Raw genomic sequence first — 22,639 nt, 5'->3', positions numbered from 1 at the left:
ATAATTTTGTAAAGATACAATATCATGTTGATTAAAATAGGATATTCATATCTAAACATTACAATTCCATAAATAAAAATAAAAAACCCTCTTTAGTAAAGATATTTTAGCTCTTTTTTTCCAGTTTTCTGGTTAGTGACTCTTCTGACTTGATCATTCCGACTCTTCCAGACTAGCCTATTGGGTCTATTTTCTTTGCTTCCTTTCTCATGTATTGCGTAATTGATGTATTTGAGCTGAATTTGTAAAATAAATAAAATAAAATAAACCAGCTTGCAGAAGAAGACATCTTATAACAACCAAGAAAATGTTTAAAAAATTAGATATATATAATTAGAATATATTTAGTCCCCATGGTTACTCTCAATCAGGGTTATAATTAAATGTCATTTTGGTTAACTATTTGGGACAGCCATCAAGGCTAATTTTGTTTGTTAATTTTGTTTAATTAACCCAGCATCCCTTCTTCAAAAGAAGTTGGATGAACAGCACACTCTCCATGCTCTCGGTGCCTCAATGCAAGAGTACATCAGCACCCTACAGGAAGAGCGTGACAAGGCAATCAATGACTTGCAGAAGTCCAAATTTTCAGCTACAATAAAAGAAGATGATAGTCGGTGCCAATTTTACACAAGTCTATCTTGGGATGTTTTTTTACAACTTTTCACTTTACTTGTAATCATGAACAGGGCAAAACAAAGGGTACTTTGCCTTTTATTGATCAATTCTTTTTGACACTTGATTTACCATTTGAATTAATTTCTCATCTTACTGGTTACGGAGACCAAACAATTAGTGACTACTTTTGGAAGTGGGTGGATGTTTTATTTGCGAAGCTTCACGGAATTTGACTTTTCAGAGCTCGCTCCCTTATCCAAGTATTTTGTTCTTTTATCCGTCCCTAATATTATGCCCCTTTTTTCATTTGTGGTAATTTCAGCCAATCATATCATTCTTGTATCATGTCATTCACGTCAGCCAATCAGCGTGCTCGACTTAGAGACCCACCGGGCCCATCGTGGAAATCTGCCTTTTCCCCCGGCATCACATAAGCAGAAGCGTTGTGACGTGAAAAGAAAGCGAGAGAACAGGAGGTTAAGAATTAACAGGGTTAAAGAATTAAATGTCATTTTGGTTCACTATTTGGGACAGCCATCAGGGCAAATTTTGTTTTCTAATTTTGTTTGTTATTTTGTGCAATTTTATATTATTTTATACTGGGTAGATATCTTGAAGACCAGTGTACAAAAACATTTGCCAAGTGTGTAGCATTGGGCAATTCAGAAAGGGACTTACAAACAAATTATCGGTGATTTAGTGGGTACTGTGATTGGGGACAGGGCTAGGCATGTGGCAAAGGGTGTCCAAGAAGTCATGTTGGTCAAGGGGGTTATTAACTGACAACATTGCTCACATCAACTGACAAAATCCCTTAGTCAGAACATTACAAGGGGAACATTAAAATGCTTGCCTGGGCCTATGCAAGCTTTGATAAAAACAACAGAAAAGAACCAAGTTTATCAAAAAAAAGAAGTACGTGAAAGTTTTGCAAAGCTCACAAAAGACATGGAAAGGACTTAACAAATCTCATAACCAAATGCAAGGCGATCAAGGGCCATTTTGCCATGCTTACAGGGGGATGCAGGGCAAAGATGGAAGACGGGGGATGGCCAAACTGTGGATCAGGTAGGTTACCTGCATGTACGTGACCAGCTATCAATGACAAATCGCATGTAATATTGCTATCTACTGTAGATAGCAATTCACACATTATTGTGCTATCTACTGTACATGGCAATTTACGCATTATCTTGCTATTGATATTTTTTTTCTTTCTTTGTCAGGTTTCATTTGGACTCCCAAATAAACAATATGTGACTTTAACAGAACCCGATAAGGCGCCAATAATGAAATGAGTCAAGAAACAAGTTGCCGGAGAAAACTATCTCAAAGACTGGACAAGACCATGAACATATGTGTGGCTACCTACTTAACAGTGTTTGGAAAGTCTACCAGAGAGCAGAAGTTACAGTCGTAACTAAACATTAGGCAGCAACTTGTTATGCATTAGATGATTTCATGAAGACCTTCATTTTGTCAAAGAACGTGCCATCTTGCACTGGTAAAGATAATGTAGTCCACAAGGTTACTCTCAATCAGATTTAAATAATGTCATTTTGGTTCACTATTTGGGACAGCCATCAGGGCAAATTTTGTTTTCTAATTTTGTTTGTTATTTTGTGCAATTTTATATTATTTTATACTGGGTAGATATCTTGAAGACCAGTGTACAAAAACATTTGCCAAGTGTGTAGCATTGGGCAATTCAGAAAGCGACTTACAAACAAATTATCGGTGATTTAGTGGGTACTGTGATTGGGGACAGGGCTAGGCATGTGGCAAAGGGTGTCCAAGAAGTCATGTTGGTCAAGGGGGTTATTAACTGACAACATTGCTCACATCAACTGACAAAATCCCTTAGTCAGAACATTACAAGGGGAACATTAAAATGCTTGCCTGGGCCTATGCAAGCTTTGATAAAAACAACAGAAAAGAACCAAGAAAAACAAAAAAAGAAGTACGTGAAAGTTTTGCAAAGCTCACAAAAGACATGGAAAGGACTTAACAAATCTCATAACCAAATGCAAGGCGATCAAGGGCCATTTTGCCATGCTTACAGGGGGATGCAGGGCAAAGATGGAATACGGGGGATGGCCAAACTGTGGATCAGGTAGGTTACCTGCATGTACGTGACCAGCTATCAATGACAAATCGCATGTAATATTGCTATCTACTGTAGATAGCAATTCACACATTATTGTGCTATCTACTGTACATGGCAATTTACGCATTATCTTGCTATTGATATTTTTTCTCTTTCTTTGTCAGGTTTCATTTGGACTCCCAAATAAACAATATGTGACTTTAACAGAACCCGATAAGACGCCAATAATGAAATGAGTCAAGAAACAAGTTGCCGGAGAAAACTATCTCAAAGACTGGACAAGACCATGAACATATGTGTGGCTACCTACTTAACAGTGTTTGGAAAGTCTACCATACATACATACATACATATATCGATTTATATTGCGCCTATACAATTTTAGCTCTAGGCGCATTACAATAAGAGAAAACAAAGAAAGAAATAGCAATAACAAGAAATGGATCAAATTGGAAAAAGATGGGTTTTTAAAAGCTTTTTGAAGCTGGCCAGTGTTTGGGCCTCCCTGATGTTACATGGGAGGTTGTTCCAAATTCGAGGACCAAAGGAAGTGAAGGCGTTATCACCAGCTAATTTGATTGTGGGAGGAATGGAGAGCCGAGTAGTATCCATGGAAGAGCGTAAATGACGAGATGTGGTGTAGGAATGAATTCCAGATTGAAGGTAGAGTGGAGCTATGTCATTGACACATTGATATATGATGGTGAGGATCTTGAAATTGACACGCTCCCTGATGGGCAACCAATGTAAGTCCTTGATGTATGGGGTTATGTGGTCACGACGTTTGAGGCCGTAGATGAGGCGCACTGCCCTATTTTGAATACGCTGCAGTTTGGATAAATTGATGTTGGTGGTGCCAGCAAGGAGAGAGTTGCCGTAGTCGAGGCGAGATAATATGAGTGCACGGATGATGTGATGGCATGAGTCTGTATCAAGGAAGCGCCTGACTCGAGCAATATTGCGAAGTTGGAAGTTAAGAGTTTGGCAGAGTCCAGATACATGGTCATTCATGGATAGAGGTGAGTCAAGTTTAACGCCAAGGTTACGAACTGAAGTGGCAGGTTTAATAACAGTATCGCCAACCATAAGATGAAGTGAAGAGGAGCGAGATTGATATTGTGTGGTGAGCCAAATACAATGAACTCGGTCTTGTCCCTGTTTAGTTTCAAGTTATTAGATTTCATCCAGTTGCTTAATTCAAGAATGCAGTTTTGTAGGCGATCAACAGCCAGCTGAGAATGGGATGCAATTTTTGGATTAAAAGATGTATACACTTGCGTGTCATCAGCATATATGTGGTACATCAGGCTATGATTACGGATAATGCTGCCAATTGGGTAGATGTAAACAGTGAATTGAAGAGGTCCCATGATGGATCCTTGGGGGGTACCACAGTCCAAATCGGTATTATCCGAAAAACAGTTTCCAATGCACACACGGCTATGACGATCAGTAATATATGATTTAAACCAGTCTAAAGCGGACCAGAAACATTAAGCGTGGTTTGAAGGCGACTGATGAGGGTGGTATGGCTTATCGTATCGAGCGCGCCGTCAGATCGAGCATGGCCATGACGACGACATGATTTTTATCCAGCTCACATAGAATGTCACTTTTAACTTTAAGTAAAGCAGTTTCTGTACTGTGGCCAGTTCGGTAAGCCGACTGATGGTCTTCATACATATGATGTTCATTTAGATAGTCTTTGAATCTTGAGGAAACAATACTTTCGATGACTTTAGCGAGAAACTGAATGTTGGAAATGGTGCGGTAATTTTTCAGGATATTTGAATCCAAATTATGTTTTTTCAACACAGGTGTAACAATGGCCTCCTTGAATGCATCAGGGAAAATGCCATCTCGCAGAGAAGCATTAACTATCTTAGTAACAATTGGAGAAACAACAGACACATTTTGCTTTAAAATCCAAGTTGGAAGTGGATCAAGATTGCAAGACTTATTTGCAAGTTTGCCGATAACCGTTTCAACCTCATCAACTAACGCAGGGACAAAACAAGTCAATGAGTCTGTTGTTTGACCACTGGATTGAACCATACTGTCATTACCAATACATATATCAATATCAAATTCGGCACTGATTTTATCAATTTTGGATTAAAAAAGCAAGCAAATTTATCAGCAAGTTCGGCAGCAGATTCATGGATTGGAAGACATTTACCAGATCTGTTTAGAAGGCCGTTAACTGTACTGAAAAGATCTTTACTATTCGCATTGGCCAGTTTGGACTTGAAGAACTTTGTTTTAGCCTGCAAAATAAGATCACTGACATGGTGCACCTGATCCAGATATGCAGAACGATCGTGCTCACTACCAGACTTGCGCCATTTGCGCTCTGATCTCCCGCGCACCCGCTTAGCTTTCCTTATTTCTTCATTGTACCAGGGAAGCCTACAGCGAGCAGCAACAAGTTTTGTTGAAAGAGGAGCATATTTATCAAGCAGGTTGGTACATATTTCTGAAAAACTAGATACAATATTATTAACATTATCAGAGTGAGGTAATTTTGAAAGACTACTGGCAAGATCACCAGCAAATACTTGATTGTCAAAATCACGGAAATTACGCAAGGTACGGTAAGTTTTGGGAAGATCAGGTTTGATATAATCAAGCTTACAGGTAACAATAAAGTGGTCAGACATTGGAGGAATTTTAACATCCCAATCAACAATAATATTGACGTAATTGACTCTAGATATTATAAGATCTAATGTGTTACCCAGCTTGTGGGTAGGTTTGGTCACATGTTGATTAAAACCATTAGTACAGAGAGAATTCATAAATTTACAAACCTCTGGTTTAGCAGGACGATTGACATGGATATTTAAATCGCCAAATATAAGAACCTTATTGGCCAAAGATGACACTTCATCTAAGAGGAATCAAAATCTTTAAGAAAATCATTTGTGCGAAGTTTGTTGACACTGGATGGGTAAGGTCTATAGATGGAAATGAGTATTAAACCAGCATGCGAGTCTTTGACGCATGACATCTCAAATGTTTTGAAACTTAAATCCATTGGGACAATGGACAGATTCAAAACAGATCGGTACAATACGCCAATTCCACCATAGCCTTGTTTTCCATCACCACGAGGGAAATTAAGATATGAATAACCAGGAGGAGTGAATTCATTAATTACAACATCTTCAGTATTGGTTAACCATGTTTCTTGTAACAGAAAAATGTCAATACAGTTATCCAATATAAAGTCACAAATATATAACGTCTTTTTCCTGATGGATTGAACATTCCATGAATATACTGTCAAAAAACGATCCACATGAGAAAATGTGCGAAAATTAACTGGTTTACTACTGGGAGTAGAGTTGCATGGTGGTCTGTTTGAACCAAGAACAGGAATTATGTTGTCGGAACGACTGTTATCAACTGGAGAGATGGAGTAAAGTGCAGGAGTAGGTCTGTTGGCACGCACATGTTTACTTATTCCAGCCCGTACCCCTCTGTGTGTCGGTTTACAAGATTTCTTGTTTATACCAAGGGCAACAATATGATTCCATAAATGTTGAGGTAGACGATGGTTTATGCAAGATGGTTTATACCAGAGAGCAGAAGTTACAGTCGTAACTAAACATTAGGCAGCAACTTGTTATGCATTAGATGATTTCATGAAGACCTTCATTTTGTCAAAGAACGTGCCATCTTGCACTGGTAAAGATAATGTAGTCCACAAGGTTACTCTCAATCAGATTTAAATAATGTCATTTTGGTTCACTATTTGGGACAGCCATCAATGCTAAATTATATTAGGTATTTTGTGAGAAAGATTTGTTTTCCCATATCATATTAATTTTGAATTTTAAAATTGAATTATTATTGAATTGTTATTTTAAATTACTGTTATCTTAATTTATGTTACATTTAATTATTTCCACCAGAATTTTGCATACAAAGAGAATAGATACTACTATTTCCTTACCACATCTCAACATGTACACATTATAGACTTTTCGCAACCAATCATGCATGATTGGTTGATTGCATGAAGGTCTTAAACTGAAGGAAAGTTTATGTACCATGCTGCCACTGGGAGAGTGTACTTGTCATTACCCCACTTTCACAACAACTGCAGACAATGAAAACGCTTCAGAGCTTGTCAGTCCTCCTGGTTGCTCTGCTAATTTATTCTGTTCATTATGCGATGTAAGCACACCATTGGACATATCAAAATCATCTGTTATATTTTAAACAGAATCAAGAACTGAGAAATTATTTTCATTCGACTGTGAGATCTTATATACCCGAAAACTAATCAAATTATGTGAATTCTTTACAAACTACACCATTTATTGAATTATTTCCTCTTTAACCTGGGACTTTTTTGAGTGAATAATCAACAACAAAAAGAGTGAATAATTATAGTAAATAATCAACAAATTGAGTAAATAATCAGCAACAAATTGAGTAAAGTCTGATGACAATAGCATGATGGTAGGTGAGTTTGATTTTAGGAAGATAATGCCTTCATGGCCTTGGTTCTCTTCTGTATTTATTTATTTATTCTTTAAACCTGGGACTTTTTTGAGTGAATAATCAACAACAAATTGCCGGTCACATCACCAAATGTGTTTTATAATTGTGATATGTTATTTTGTATTTTACTTTGTATATTGTATTATATATACTTGCTACTCGTACAAATTGAGTAAATAATCAACCACAAATTGAGTGAATAATTATATTAAATAATCAACAAATTGAGTAAATAATCAACAACAAATTGAGTGAAGTCTGATGACAATAGCACGATGGTAGGTGAGTTGGGTTTAGAAGATAATGCCTCCATGGCCTTGGTTCTCTTCTGTATTTATTTATTTATTTATTTATTTCTTCTTTAACCTGGGACTTTTTGAGTGAATAATCAACAACAAATTGCCGGTCACATCACCAAATGTGTTTTATAATTGTGATATGTTATTTTGTATTTTACTTTGTATATTGTATTATATATACTTGCTACTCGTACAAATTGAGTAAATAATCAACATCAAATTGAGTAAAGTCAGATGACAATAGCATGATGGTAGTTGAGTTGGGTTTATATTTTAATTAGTTTCTTATTTTTTAATTTCAACCTTTATTTTATTTGCTTTTGCGCATTTACTTTGTAGGCACGGCGTGGTGGCACAAAAACATGTGTACGCACAGCTATTACCGCAAATCGCACAACCCAAATTTGCTTGCGCGATTAAGAAAGATAATGCAGACGGTAATCATTGAAACAAGGAGGAGGAGATTCTCAAAACAACTCTCTTCTCCTGGGGCATCTGTGAAGGAAGATTGAGATGTTTGGAGTGCTGCCTATTGATTAAATTTTCTTAAGTTTGGATCAAATTAGGTATGAGGGGTTAAATAAAATATTTAACCAAACCCCTTGATGGGAATTCCCATCAAGGAAGTTATTTTTTAATGGCTGGATACCATTAGTGCCACCACCCAGACCATTGCTTGGGACGACATCCGCCCACCAAGAGCTTTTGCAACTCTGAAAAATACCAGCGGCAAGTTCTACAGGGTGGATGTAACATTGCCTTTACATTGTCTGACGTACGCCTGGCAGAACTTGGTCGGTTTAAGTTGCTAGTAATAGCGGTAGGCGCTGCCAGGAGTAGTGGCACTTGATGTGTTTTGCTGTCTTCTGAAGATAGCAGCAAGAAATTGCTATAAAAAGCCTCTTTAACACTTCAAATCAAGTTGGAATTTTTACAATAAGTTGCCACAACTGCATGGATAGTGACAGGATGCTGGTTTTGATTAACGCGGCTGTGTACTCTAGCCATTGTTTCTTTCTCAAAATTGAGGTTTTATGATATGTTTGTACCTTGTTATGTTTTTTATAAATACAAGGAATGAAAATCCAGATTTGTAAACTCCAACTGCAATATTTTAAGGATTTTATTTCACTATTCCACTCGTGTTTGAAATTGAAAAGGAAAGAAAATCTTTGTTGACCAGCAAGGTACACGCCGCAAGCAACAACTCATCGCGTTGCGTATCGCGCAATTTGTTAACGACAAATACGCTGACGATACGCTGACGCTTATCTGCACGCCTGGGCTGCATCTTATGGAAACACCACGGAAGCAATGATTTCACAAAAACCTAGTGGTCAAATGGCTCCGTTTTAGCTGATAAAATGTGGGGTTTTTTTCAAGTTCTTTTCGCCGATTTAAATATCAAGTTATGAATGGATTTCGCTCAAACTTCTCAAGGGGCTGTGGATTTACCCGATGTTCACGCAATATAAGTTACAAAAACGAAAACTGTCGCATTCTCCTGTGAGATTCGATGAAAGTGCAAAATGTGACCACTTTAAACTTCAACGGCCATTATTTCAATGTTCATTTTCTCGGTAAAATGACGATTTAGGTACACGATAACTCAATAAATACAGCATCTATAGGTAAGCAAATATGATCATCGTAAAAAGTATGATCAACTCAAGAAACGGTTTTCTCATTTTTTATATTTTGGTCTATTTCGATTTTGGGCATCATTTTGGGCAAATAGGCGTTTTTGAATTTTAAAAAGTTCATTTTGATGCCTTATATGGTCAATGTCTCAAAAAATAAGGCCAATATCAAAAAAATAAAAAACCGTTTTTGGAATGGAGCCTCAAGATTGAGCTAAAAACAAAATAAAATATTTTGGAAAGAGTGTTTTTTGTTATGATGTACCTAACAAATATTGCCAAAAACTCACCTATTTGTGATTTTCTTCAAAATTGTTGTTTTTACCCCAAATCTGTATTTATATTAAGATTTATTGATGTCTTGCCTTCATAAAAATGTATACTTTTATATGTTTTATGAATAATTACAAAGTTATTGCACTTTTACTACATGCATGTCTGAGAGTACACAGCCACCTTAATAAATATATTTAATCAATAGGCTGGAGTAGGGCTGCCAGAAAACCAAGGGAGGAAGAGATTGAGAATGGGGACTCAAGATGAGGGAGGGACTGAAGGGTTGGCAAACGGTGACAGGATGAGTTCAGGGCCCTACCCTGATCAGGCCAGCTATGCAGATGACTTGACGCCTGCAGCATTTGCTCGTATGCGGACACCTCACACCACATAATGACGGTTATGCCTTTGAAGAGACATTTGTACCAAGGGGATATGAATCGGAGTATGAACCAAAGGCACAGATACAGAGTTCTGAGTTATGTAGCCCTCCTCCATTATGGAGAGAGTGAGAAGTGCACAGGAATTTGCAGCTAGAATGGGAGAGAAGCCGAAGCGTGAGATGACGGTATGGGGGTACAATTGCAAGAGCCCGTGGAAAGGCTTCCTCCTGCATTTTGAAGCATGTCGGAAATATAATAAATGGACAGAGGAAGAGGCTACCTACCAATTATTTGCCTGCTGCCAGGGTAATGCAATGACCACTCTGAGTGTTAACGATATAGACCCAACTGAAACGCGGTATCAGGATCTTGTGGCATTACTGCAAAAAGAGTTTGGGCCTAGAGACTGGACTGAAAATTACTTTCAAGAAATGGCACAGAGAAAGCAACACCGAGGGGAGGAAATAACAAGCTTGGGCCAGGAATTCAAAAGACTAGTAGCGCTGGCTAACCCAGAGGCTGGTTAAGCCGAGAGAGACAGGCGCGACACTTCTTTGTAAAGTGCTCTGTAGGCCTGGGAGTACTACAAAGGGGTTTCTTACAATGGAAAGCTATAGGAGACACAACTGACTAGTGATTTTCTGATTACAATAATAGGTATATTAGTTTCAGCCCAAAATTTGACATCACTTTTGAAGAATGTTCCAAACATCAGACGATACGTGTTGTATATCATATTGTAGCACATGCAGACATGCCAACTTTGAAATCCAGATTTCCGTACTCAGAACAACAAAAATCCGTATTTTGCACCCTAAAACCGTATTTTTTAAATATGTAGGCCTACCTTTTGCATACCTGCCAACCCCAGGAACCCCAAAAGTAGAACACATAATTGCGAGGGAGCACTTGTGCGACCAAGCATGTAACGGCCGGGGTCCAGGGGCCCACCTTACGAATTTGCAATCAAATTTGGCAATACCAAAATACCATTCCATCAAATAAATCAATACAGAAAGATGCTTCCTTTACGAGTTATCACTCATTGAAAGTGCTGCTTTGCTATACTTTACATGGAAAGCGGCCATCTTAAAGTCGTCATATTTCCTTAATTACATGACTGATTAAGCTGATTTTCGGATATGTGATGCACAGTTGAAAATTGATTATTAAAAGATTTGGTGACTTCAGTCGACCTTTGACCTTGTATGTGACCTTTGACCTCACGAAATTGGATAAAGTATGTAGACCAAACAAATTGATATATTTCTGGAAACATGATTGGGTTTTGTTAGAAGCATGCTTTGTTAAAACTTTCCAGTTCAGAAAATCATTGATCATCATCATCATCATCATCATCATCATCATCATCATCATCATCATCATCATCATAGTATGTTTTCCAAAAAAATTAAAACAGTTTAATGCCAATGTCAATTAGAAGACTGTACTGGGTATAGCAGTTGTCTATGCATGGGTAAAGAAAAATATTTAAAATATTAATGTGCCACTGGGTGCACCATTGAGAAAACAAAGTCAGAAAGCATGAAGCATCTTGCAGGCTTATTCTTTTGCAGACCTAAAGGGCACGGTGGCTCAGTGGTTACGGCCTTGGACTCATAATCTGAGAGCTTGCTCGACGTGCGTGGGTTCGATTCCCGTCCCATCACCGTGCTAAGCGTCCTTGGGCAAGGCGCTTTGCCTCGCTTGCCTCACCCCACCCAGGTGCAATGGGAAGCTGTTTGGGGTAGTCACAGTCGTTGTACTGATGGACTCTGCGCCACTTGTAGGCTGCAAACGTGGTTCCGACATATTCTAATGACGGCGGAATAAATGTAAAGCTCTTTGAAGCTGTTTACCGCATAAAGCGCTATATAAATATCTACATTTATTTATTTATTTATTTAAATAGTTAACTAAATACCTCCAGAAGACATAGCATGTTTAGCAGTTAGATGAAGATGCTTAATAAAAAATATTACTGTGCATGAAAAATCCGCAAGTCAGGAGAAAATTATTTCGAAAACCATCTTGTACATGTAGGCCTATAAATATTTCTTTAAAATGTGCATGCATCGTGCGAAAGTCGGAAGTAAAAGGAGGTCGGAAACCTTGTAGGCTTATTCTTTTGCACCAATAGAGCTAAATAGTTAACTAAATACCTTCAAAAGACATTGCATTAGGTGGTTAATAAAAAATATTAATGTGCATGAAAATCTGCAAGTCAGAAGAAAATTATTTCGGAAACCATCTTGTACGCCTATTAAATATTTCTTTAATGTGCATGCATGGTACGAAAGTCGGAAGTAAAAGGAGGTCGGAAACCTTCTTCTATGCTTATTCTTTTGCACAAAGAGCTACATAGTTAACTAAATACCTTCAGAAGACATTGCATTAGGTGGTTAATAAAAAATATTAATGTGCATGAAAATCTGCAAGTCAGAAGAAAATTATTTTGGAAACCATCTTGTAGGCCTATTAAATATTTCTTTAATGTGCATGCATGGTACGAAAGTCAGAAGTAAAAGGAGGTCGGAAACCTTCTATGCTTATTCTTTTGCACAAATTGCTACATAGTTAACTAAATACCTTCAGAAGACATTGCATTAGGTGGTTAATAAAAAATATTAATGTGAATGAAAAATATGCAAGTCAGAAGAAAATTATTTCGGAAAGCATCTTGTAGGCCTATTAAATAATAATTTTTTAATGTGCATGCATCATCGAAAGTCGAGAGAAAAACGATGTAGGCAACCACTTAAACAGACCAAGAAAGTGGTCAAATGATACCAGTAATTCAGTCGGTAGTCTAATCTTGCAGCTGTTTATCATTTTAAGACACAACATTTTATTATTTTGGTCAAAATTCTGGAATTCCGTATTTTTTTGGGGGTGACCGTACTACCGTATTTTTCACGTTTTACCGTACAAAATACGGTGAAACCGTACTAGTTGGCATGTCTGCACATGATGCATACTTTTAGATGACATGTTATATTAGTCTATGGTTGCCATGGTAACAAGACTAGCCTCATGATTGGCTACACACGGCAAATGACAGAAGCTTGCACATCACCATATTTTGGTGGTGGGTGTATAAGAACAATGCGCAGGGAACCATGAGTTCAGATTGTTAGCAGTTGCAATGGTAACAGGAAATTGATGAATTAGGTAATTTTGTGTTATAATTCAAATTTGGAAAAGGAAAAATAAGATTCACTACATGATTACTGCCATAATGTTCTACCTTTATTTATTTCATTTTTGTGCCAAATTCATCCCCTTGTTTTTAACAAGCAATTTACATCAAGCAACCCGATCAAAGGATCTGGTGTAAGTTTTTCATAAAGCAGGACACTATCTAAGCTATGAGCAAGTTTTTCAAGTTGACACAGCATTAGCAGAAAATACTCTTCAATCAATGGATCTGGTGACCGATACCATTATACCACCAAACATTATTTGCCAACAAATTTGTCCATTTATACACAAAAGACAACATCGATTATCTGGATGAGCCACTGGATGAAAAATAAAATCATGGCAACAATGGCAAACACCTGTTGTCATACTTGCTACGCTTGAGCTGTCGACTAGTACTACTCTGAATGTGCCAGATGTTATTGGAGAAGTGATTCCTGCTTATAAAATACCAGGCAAAATCAACCAAGTATTTATAGCTCCAGTGAATAAGGCTTAGTTTGAGTCACCTGCATTAGAAGCATCTGAGTGTGTCAAATGTGAAATAGCTTCAGACATGGTGTTTTTCTTACACCGCCAGCAGTCACAAAACAAATCCAGATGGACAGTGTTCAATGAGGAGCACTCACAAGTGGACCCTGAACAGACTACTATCTTGGATATATGCCAATCATCCTTGCTCCAGCTTATGAGCTTGACACACTTAACACATGCATGTCTTTACACCTCAGACAAGAACATACGGTCATTGCAGTAGATTAGGCATTGTACTGCAAGTTGATGGAGCTAAATGTCAATGTACTATTGTTGAAAGCTGCTGCTTGTTGAATGTAAAGACCACGCGTAAGATTAAACCAGTTACCAACCTCGTAATAGGCTCGACCTGATGAGTGTTTCTTGGACTCCAACCTCTTAGCATGTTGGTATTTTGTGACATATATGTCTCCATCTTGAATCATATAATCTGCAATGAAGGCATTGACGAAAATGCCAAGATCAAAAGAAGCAACATCTATATCAACAAATGTTGCACGAGCTTTCTCGTATTGTGGAGGTGGTCTTTGATCATCTCCCAGTTTGAGTCCACTGATCGCATGTTTGGATTTGACTACAAGAAACTCTGGCAAAAAGCATTTGTTTTATCTTTCAATGAATCTACGTCAGCTTTTTCGTAGTTGAATATTTTTCTTGGTACTTTGGGTTGTGATTTGGGTTTCATGTTTATATTGCATTTGACCCCCTTAGAATTGGCAGCATGGTTCATTTTGATTTATTGGTCTGTATAGATTGGATTTCAGTTCAAACACCCAAATGAACATGCAAGTCCTAAGGGAAGCGTATTTGTGATGTTAAGGCCCTGGACTATATAAAGCCACAATCTAAAGGTGTATGTTTAATTTTTGTTATTTATTTATTTAATTATTTTGGTTATTTATTTTTACAATTTAATACAAGTCATGTATATTACTATTAGCAGGAAAAGAAAGCACCCTCCTTGAACACAGTTAAATAAAACACTTTCTTTTCATTATTACTATCTATTTAGATGTTGCATGTCGAGTTGGATGATCAACCTGATGATGTCAGCCAAACTGGAAGGGCAAACACTGAGACAAAGAGTTCCTTGAAAAACAAAATTCAACTGCAACTCCTGCACATACAAGTGTGGCTCCAAAAAAATTGCTGCATGGTTGAACATGAAAGGACACTGGAGAAAGATCTTTCAAATGTAAGCACTGCAAATATCGCAGTAGCAGAGCATGGAGGTAGTAGAGCAGAGCAAAGGATATGAAAATTCACAACAGAATTCATACAGGTGACAAAATGACAAATTTGCTAGAAAATTTGGACATGCATCCCACATTTCCAATTATAAAATACACAGGAAGACCACCCGCTGTGCCAAAGGTCACTTTTCTAGACATAATATAGAAAAGTGATCTTTGGATATGTGGGAGTCCTTTTACAGTTAACAACTAATTGAATTTGCCCAAGCCAACAATATCAAGATGTCCTCTTTGTCAATTTTCAAACATGCAACATTAAGCATGACTATTTAGATTTCATAAAATTAGACGATGTTATTGCATGCTCTCAACTGCAGGGACAGTTCCATGACTTTTGTACACAAATGAGCAACAAAAGTGGTACTTTCAATTTCTGGAAAAATTTTTGTCACAGAGATATGTTGTATTATATTGGCCTGTATTTGGCCATGAGGAGTAGGGACTTTGTTTTACGTCAGGCTAGCATGAAAGCCATAGGTCCTATTTTCCATGCTCTTGATCGCCACATGTATCTACGTCTTGTCCCATATTCGCTAGCTGACAAGATGAGTTCAAGAAGGGAGGATTCTGTGTTGCATAATCTGAAGATGGATGGTGTTGCATGTCTTTTGACAAGTGCCACAAGATGGATATCAATAGAAAAGTAAAGAACAGCAAGCCATCATCGAGTAATGAAGATTATTTACCTCACAGGGCACAGGTATTGGACAACCTTGACACGGAAATTGTAGTTTCCAAATTATGTGCAGCGACCACTTCACCATTCGAGAAAGAATGTGAACTTGGGCATATGTTACTGTGATTACCTCATCACCAGCTTTATTTGTCCACAGCGATCCTGGCATTGTTCACAGTTTATTCACTGATGAAGTGGCAGATGATATTGTTTCTGACAACTTATTATTGCATTTTTATTCAAAAGGCAAGTCTGCCTTTTTTGATTACATCAGATGTGACCTCCTTCGTGAACCAGGAGCAAAAATGCAAAGACGACAAAGAATCAATCTCAAAACGTTCTAGAAAAAGAAAAGAACTCCGGCGTTACTGCGCACCAGCAAAAACTAGAAATATCCGATCAGAAATTACAAATTGCTTGTCTACGGAGGCAGGTGCCCTTATTATTGACAGAAATGTATATTATTGCTTTAAGGTTAGGTGGAGGTATACTATAGAGTGAGAATTTATTAAGATTAATAGCAAAAGTAACAATTATTATAAAGGTAATGATGTTAAAGGTAAACATAAAAGGGGTACATGTAAGTTTGTTTTAAAGGATGCATTTATTGCTGCCAATTGATTGTTCTCCCCTGACACACACAATTAAATACACTACTCATCAAAATATCAAGGTAAAACAATTTCTTATTCTTTGTTTAAAAAGAAGGAGAGTAGCCAGAAAGAGAGAGAGAGAGAGAGCTTATTGCCGAGATGTAGAATCATGAACATCAGCATAATTATCATAAAGGTACAGGAATTTCTCAGGGGTTGAGACTATTAAAGGTACAGGAAGAGTTTCTCAAAATAGAGCAAGCTAGGATGGAAGCATATGCAGCATATGGTGTATGTTCTTATCACACTTCATTTTTGTAGAAGAGGACGAGAAGGCCTAACAACGCTGAAGAAGATTTCGTTAATTTTTAGACACAATGACGAAGGCACAGAATATGCAACCATGTCACATCTGGAGTCAACTAAGAATCATAAAGGTGACCAGGCTAATGATCCTGACAACAAGCAGGAGAGATGAATGTATGCGCATGAGACGGACCAGTGTCCTGTGGCTGCCTTGAAGCAATTGGTGGACCAGGCACCCACTATGCATACCCACCCGAGATCTTACAATTGGTGAGGAATATACTCCCCCGGAATGTGAAGGGGGATGTATTATAAGAAACAATGATGATTTCACTTGAGACATTCTACCTGGTTATAATTTCAGATCATACATCACCTAGAAAGATAAATCAATAGAATGTATTCCACATTGGTGGGGCTAGCCTGCTGGCATAGGAAGTCTGATCACTGGACAAGCTTTTATCTTCCAAGTCTTAATATCTTTTATTTGAATTGTGACTTGACCGTAATGGCATTAGTCTAATTGATCTTAAGGTGGTACTATACGCCTGATAAATGTATGATTATTTTTGCATTTTTCTCACAAAATAATAACACACTGGTAACAAAAGTTCTGCATATTATAGGGGCAAGGAATCCAGTTACTACACTGGAATTTGAGCGACTCAAGACAAGCGGTACGTTATTTATGATAAGAAAAGAGGTACCACTAGAATGTACCCCATTTCTTAACATTTAATACACACCTATGACGTCGCGCTATTGTTTTACCGCTCCATTATTTTCCACGAATGGAGCGATGATCACAATAACACGCCATTCGTAAATGCCTTTCTCTTTTCTCTGAAAAGCAAATACTTTTCAGGGAAAAAGTATTGGCATTTACTTAATGTAGTGTTAATATCAATTGCACTTTTGAAAAGCAAGTATTTACGAAAAGTACTGTATTGTTATCATCACTTCATTTATGCAAAAAAAAAAAAAAAAAAAACAAGAAGAAAATTATTTTCATTAATACAATAAATTGAGGAAGCGGATAGCAACATTTGCACAGTATTGTTATGGGACCTGAGAGCACATCAGACATATCGAATTACATGCTGAATACGAGGATTGTCCCTATATCTAAAAATAATAATAATTTTGATTTTGTGAAATTCGCGATATAATACAAATTATTAAAATTTCATATTTTTATATTTTTCCAAATTTAACAGTCCTCAAGTAAACTTTATAAATCTAATGATATGTAATTAAACTATAGGCCTATGTAGCTGGGATGAAAAGCCGACTCAATTGAAAATTTGACCTTTTATATTGAACTTAAACATTTTTTTCCAAAAAGACCTACATTTTTTAGTGTTTTGAGGAAAAATCTATATCTTTAATAATGAAGGTCACAATTTTCATATGATTGACGGCTGTTCAACCCAACTTCCTACTATTTACTGCATATCGTTAGATTTATACAATTTACTTTGAGGACTGTTAAATTTCAAAAAATATCAATTTTAATAATTTGCCATAAAATGTGTATAGTATCGCAAATCTAAATTATTTGATATCAGAAGGATGTGTCTGATTTGCTCTCAGGTGCCACAAAAAAAATACGTAAAAACGTCGCTATCCGAGCCCTTACAATGCAATCTGTGAAAAGCAAGTCAAGATCAAAACGGGCAGGTTAAATTGTTGGCTAAGTTGTACTTATTATGCAAGATGTATGTTTACCCTCACTTTGGAAAATGCTTATTTAGGCTTTACTTAGTAGGCCCTTTATTTATTTATTTGGACCTTTCTTTCACGCTTACTGTTTTTTTATAACATTTTTTTCTTCTTTATATTTTTATATCGTTTTCAGTGGCTTAGGCCCTCACGTATAATTTGTCATATTTTGGGCAACATTGCTACATATACGTAATACACATTCTGTATCAATGTATTTAGGCCTATGAATCTGTTTATTTTTAAATCGTTCTCTTCGGGCATGTTTAATAATGATAAAAGCCACAGTAGGTCTATTTTCTGTATAATTTTTATTTGTCATTAGTATATCTGATGTTTCACCTGATGGTATTTTGGCATGCTTGAATATTTACATACATCGATCAGTAGGCCTATCCGATACCGTAAAATGGGGTAACTTTGGGCACTTTTCAGAGTTTTTAAACCACTGCTTCCAAACAAAACCAAATATATTTCTAATTATCTCTTTTTTATGACATTAGGGTTCCCTTCTACACCTTGAAGTTGAAAAAGATTTTTGAATAATTTTGAAAGGGTGCCCTAGGGGTTGAAAATAGCCTGACCAAAGTTACCCCGCATTTGGGGCAACTTTGGTCAGAGTATTACATTCCATCTTCGCTGTATATGGGCAAGGTTTTGTTTTTTGTGACATTTGACCCCTTGCAAAATTAAGCAAGCACGCATCCTTGCTCACAAATATCGATTTTTATTTTGTCTGAAAAAATGTCAAAAAATGCTCATTTTTGGTCAAAACTGCCAATATTTTCGTACCTTTCAACGAAATTGGACATGAGCGACTTTTATTTCTTCCAAATATATTTCTTAACAAATTGAGACCAAATATGACTAAAAACAATATTGCTGTACGGAAATATGACCATTTAAAAAATACATTTGAACGACCAAAGTTACCCCGCATACCGAAGTTACCCCCATTTAACGGTAATTAAATATTACAATGTTAGGGACGATCCATTTGATTTCGGAAGGGGACTGGAAGTTGAGGTGGCTTTTATTTCAAGCGTCGAAGGCGGCGAAGTTTGTTTTGTTTTTTGCCGACAAAGTTCAGGGACATAATAGGCCTAGGTAAAATGTGTTGTAGTACATTTAAAATTTTCGTACCTTTTCGTACCTGATTTTGGTCCTTCTGCTGCGAATCAACGATATATATCCTCGGAATGATTCCATCACAAAATTATCCAAGATAAACAATAGTGTCCATAATTGCATGGTTGTTCCAAAATCGAACACTCGATTCACAGAGAAGAGTATCATTGCTCAGGTATAGCGATAGGTGTAGCTTTCTTTGAGGTACACAACTGTAATGACCATTTCATATGAACCTATATGACCTTTTTGCCCATTTTCCTTATTATGCAAAATAGAGACCTAAACGCAACTACTTCAACAGTTAACGCATTAGAAGTGGGCATAAAGAACTATTGATTGTCTAATCACTTGGATGTTTTTACTAATCTACGTTTATTCAATTTGTGTAACAAACATTTTAAATCTTTATAATTCAAGAAGGTGGTTACGGATGATTTGAACTAAACACCTGGATCGTGATATGATGGGTATTTCTATAGAAATTTTACATAAAGCTGAGTTGGACTATTTTTGCACTCGCACCTAAAATTTAGTACGATCATTATATTAGTGTATTGTCCGCATCAATGAGTAATTGATCAATTTGTAAAGAGCAGCCTATTTCAATAACACTCCATTCGTGAAAAATAATGGAGCGGTAAAACAATAGCGCTTGACGTCATAGGTGTGTATTAAGTCGGAAGATGGCGCGGATTAGAGCGTGAGTGGATAAGAATGGCTTCGCTCCGCGCTCAGCCATTCTTATCCACTCACGTTCTAATCCGCGGCCATTAACTATACTTAATGAACCACTTGTCTTGAATCACTGCAATTTCAGTGAAGTAATTGGATTCCTTGCCCCTATAACATACATAACTTTTGCTACCAGTGTGTAGTTATTTCTTGAGTAAAAGGCAAAATTAGTACAATGATAACTGTATATGTGTGATTGATTAAGGTACAAGTAATGACCTACAATCCTGGGGAAAAAAAGTTGGTACACTTGCATGAAATAATTGAAATGCATGCCCTAACAATGAGTGAATTTAAAAATAAGAACAATCATCCCCTTTTGTATACACCTGATGTACCAGTAATTTCTATCATCTAATCTATGTCAATGTATTTATAATTTTAGAAATTTTAAAATTTTAGTCATTCTCCACATTGTAACTGAAGACTGTGGATGGGCTAAACCATCTACACAAAACAAATTGGTATTGCTATGTTTTAAAATTTCACTAGTATAATTATATATACCTATTATAGCAATACTTCGCGGCGTGAGCATTCCGCGCTAGAAATAGAAATCAGTTTCCAGTGATAAGCATATTCTGACGAGTGTAGGTCGGCTTCGGCTGGCTTGCATGAAACAATATTGTAAATAATGCTTTAATAAATCACCAAGTCTATTTTAAATGTACCTATATTTATATATACACCAGCCTTCGTTCCAACAATCAACAATCAATCATTTCCTTTTTCTGTTTTGATGTATTTGTTCAAAAAATTACAAAGCCAAGGATTCCAAGCCATCAAGGAGACCATTGAACAGAAAAGCGCCACTATACAAAACATCATACAATCAGCTGCTCCCCATAAGAAATAAGCAAAGATGCTGTGGACTGGCAACTAACTGTGCTTCGTCTGAAATCTGCTTCTGATTTGGAGGATTTTCTGCATCAACAATACCTACTGGGCTTGAATTCCAACTGGGCAGGAACTTGTGATGAAAGGGTATGTTTGAGCTACATGATCATGTAAATTTCATGGTTTGAATGTCAAGAACAATGTGTCACCAAAATGAGGACAATGTCAATATTGTGAAAAGTTACATATTTTACATACTTCAGGCTTCTCATTGCCATGAATTGATTCTATGCACTTTCAAATATTGTGCCTGTGTGAAGCCCTTATTGCATATCTTACATTAGACTTTAATGAATAATTGCTTTGCATATTTCAAATTTTGTGCCAGTTTAAAGCCCTTGTTGCATACTTTACACACATGAGGCTTCTCACTGATATGAAATGCTTTGTGCTGTTTCAAGTGATGTGGCATTGTAAACCCCTTGTTGCCTACTTTACATACATGAGGCTTTTCATTGCTATGTATTAGTTTTTGCCTTTTCAAATAACATGCCAGTGCAAAGCCCTTGTTGCATACTTTACATACATGAGGCTTTTCATTGCTATGTATTAGTTTCTGCCTTTTCAAATAACATGCCAGTGCAAAGCCCTTGTTGCATACTTTACATACACGAGGTTTCTCTTTGCTATGAAATGCTTTGTGCTGTTTCAAGTGATGGGGCATTGCAAAGCCCTTGTTGCATACTTTACATACATGAGGCTTTTCATTGCTATGAAATGCTTTGTGCTGTTTCAAGTGATGTGGCATTGCAAAGCCCTTGTTGCATACTTTACATACATGAGGCTTTTCATTGCTATGTATTAGTTTCTGCCTTTTCAAATAACATGCTAGTGCAAAGCCCTTGTTGCATACTTTACATAAGGCTTTTAATTGCTGTATTACTAGTTTTTGCCTTTTCAAATAACATGCCAGTGTAAAGCCCTTGTTGCATACTTTACATACACAAGGCTTCTCTTTGCCATGAAATGCTTTGTGCTGTTTCAAGTGATGTGGCATTGTAAAGCCCTTGTTGCATACTTTACATACATGAGGCTTTTCATTGCTATAAATTAGGTTGTGCCATTTCAACTAGTGTAAAGCCCTTGTTGCATACATTACATGTAGGCTTCTATTTGCTATTACTAGTTTCAATCTCTAAAATAATTTTTTGTTTGTAGTATAATAACAAACTTTGGATTTATAATGAACAAGAATGTACTCCTGTTACATTGTCCTTATTTTGCCTCTTTGGGTCACATTATGGTTTGTTTCAAATTACACAAAGCTTAGTTTTTTACTTTCTTTTTTGAACTTATTCCACAGATGGCTAAAGCAGTATAATGTCGTTAAGGGGGTACTACACCCCTGCCCAATTTTGTGCCTATTTTTGCATTTTTTCCCAAAAATTATCGTGCATTGGTGACAAGTAAGATATGTATATTATAGGGGCAAGGACTACAACTACTGCACTGGAAATTCAGCAACTCAAGGCAAGTAGTTATTGATTTATTGATCAAATATTGGTTTTCCCTCATTTTTGTCTATAACTCCACAACTGTTGTCTGTGCTGAAATAAAATTTTCAGTGCAGTAGTTGTAGTCCTTGCCCCTATATTATACATATTTTACTTGTCACCAATGCGCTATAATTTTTGAGAAAAATGCAAAAATAGGCACACAATTGGGCAGGGGTGTAGTACCCCCTTAAGGCAGCCAAAAACAACGGGCAGAAATGCTCAGAACAACACCCTACAAGCTAAGATGCTGCCTTTTTTTTCAA

This window comes from Amphiura filiformis, chromosome 1, assembly GCF_039555335.1.
Source record: "Amphiura filiformis chromosome 1, Afil_fr2py, whole genome shotgun sequence".
NCBI lineage: Eukaryota > Metazoa > Echinodermata > Ophiuroidea > Amphilepidida > Amphiuridae > Amphiura > Amphiura filiformis.
This window is presented reverse-complemented; position numbering follows the sequence as displayed.